The sequence below is a fragment of the Arachis ipaensis genome, chromosome B04 (assembly GCF_000816755.2).
Source record: "Arachis ipaensis cultivar K30076 chromosome B04, Araip1.1, whole genome shotgun sequence".
Classification (NCBI taxonomy): domain Eukaryota; kingdom Viridiplantae; phylum Streptophyta; class Magnoliopsida; order Fabales; family Fabaceae; genus Arachis; species Arachis ipaensis.
In genome coordinates, this window is record NC_029788.2 from 82796835 (window position 1) to 82799273 (window position 2439).

The following is a 2439-nucleotide window of genomic DNA, read 5'->3' on the forward strand; positions in this document are numbered from 1 at the left end:
AAGAAATGAGAGAGAGAGAGAGAGAGAGAGAGAGGGTGGTGATGAAGAGAGAGAAGGAAAAATTCGAAATGGGGGAGACAAAGGTTCGCGCTATCATTTAGGGCACGGTTACTATCGGAAAATCCGACGTTAACGTTTTTCGTGTGCCTAAAACGCAGTGTTTCACTAAATAAGGTTACTGTCGGATTTACCCGGTAGTGGGGCCCGCCAAAATTTCTTTTTTTTCCACCAAATATTACTATCAGAACAACAATTCCGACAATAATATTTGACGGTTACGAGTTTATAGCCAAATTCGATGGAAAACTCGCCACTAACGTCCGACACTAAATACGACGATAAAATCGACGGTACTCAACGTTTTTCTCATAGTGTATGGAAAACGGTTGACCACATCCTTCATGGAAGCAAATAATATAAATAAAAGAGTTATTAGCTCTTCCAGGGTTCTCACACACATTCATATTACGATTATTATTTCACCTCTAAAATTAGGGATGACAACGTATCTCCATGGAGGCGGAGACATGCCCCCGTCGCCCGCCCCCGCCACCCATAATATATCCCCGTCTCCGCGATGGGTAATGGGGCTCCCGTATCCGATCCATTGAGAATCAGAGTCTCTATGGATATCCACGAATTTAAAAAAAAAAAAAGCAAAAATTTCACAGAAAACAATTTTAGAATTCAACTCAACTATAATAGAAATTCAACTCAATAATAATACAAATTCTACTCTAAATCCTATTATATTTCCATCACTCAGAGTTTCTGAAACTTCTTCCATATGAAATGAATTCAAACTACTCATCTTCATCTATTTTTAATTTTCAAATACAAATTTTTTCGCATACATTGAACCTTAGCCTCTCCAACACTGTATCCAATGGCCATCGCAGCATTCAAATCCACCATAGATATGATCATTTTAATAATAGACATCAAAACAAAGGCACATTTTGGGACATTTTTTCGAACAGAGACAAATTAAATTAACAAGCAAATTTAAATCACAGAAATCACAACAAAATTTGGGCACATTTTTTCATCACAAGCAAGAATTTTCAGTATTACAACATTAACAACTAATATAAAATTTACAAAAATCACAGCAAATTACATTAATCATAGAAATCACAATAATAGTATAATAATTAAAATCATAGAAATCACATAGAAGGAGTTACCGGAAGGAAGATGTCGATGACGGGGATGAAGAATGATGAAGACGCACGACACTTTTTGGAACGACGAAGACGGCGACGCTCTCTGACACAACGAAGATGGCGACGCTCTCTGACGCAATGACATTCTCCTCGACTAAGTGAGGCATGCGATGCGACGTTCTCTTCGGGAAGGTTTCCTCTGGCGTGCGATGACTGCTGCGATGACCTTGAGAGTGAGAGGAGGAAGCAGTAGAAAGGGAAAGTACAACGGTAAGGAGGGAGGAGGGTGGCGGACGGCGGTGAGAAGAGAGGGAGTTTTTGTTGATTGCTGAACTGGGAAGAAGAGAGGGAGTGACGAGTAGGGTTACAGAGGGTGAATGAATCATATATATATAAAAATAAATATAGGGTAAGGTGCGGGTTGAGTCTCAATCCTACCCGATCAACCCGTACCCTATATATGTATATGTTATATACTTATATAAAAATATGTTTCAAGTGGATGATGAACCAAAGACCTCTCACTAAATACAAAAGTTCCTTAGCTACTAAGAGAAGATCATTAATTAATAATTTAATATGTTTTTTTTTACATAAAAGTTAGTTCTATTTTAAATTATCATCAAATTATATAACAATGTTGCATTTTTTTAGTAATCCACGGATAAAGTCGGGTATCTGCAAGTTAAGAACGAATATGATAAAGTTAAGTTTATATAAAAATCTCAACTTATAAGTAGGATTAGGATTGAATCCAAACTTTACTTTATCCTACTCATTGCCAACCCTATCACATATATCTGCTTCATCCAAAAAAATTATCATCCCTATCTAAAATTCTATAACTTGAGCATTGAAGTCTTTTTACGGCTACTTCACTTCCATGAAGACGCCAACCTAAAGATCAGAGATCCGTTGGAGTCTCATATTCCATCCTACAAATTTATGTTCCATAATATTAATTTTCCATTATTGTTTACAATTATGAATTAATAATTTTCAAATTTATCTTTATAATTTGTTAAATAACAAATCTAACTATTTGATTTATCTTTATTAATAATACAAAGATATGATTGGCGTAATTTGCTTGGTTATTATTTTGTTTAGTTTGTAATTAGTTTTTTTTAATTAATTTTAATTCCCATGTTTCTATTGCAAATTAAGAAACTGTCTTTAAAATTATGAATTTTAAATATAAAATATTTCAACTTTCTAAGAAAGAAAATGTGTTTAAAAATTATATATTTTTTTATAGTTGATAGTTGATACA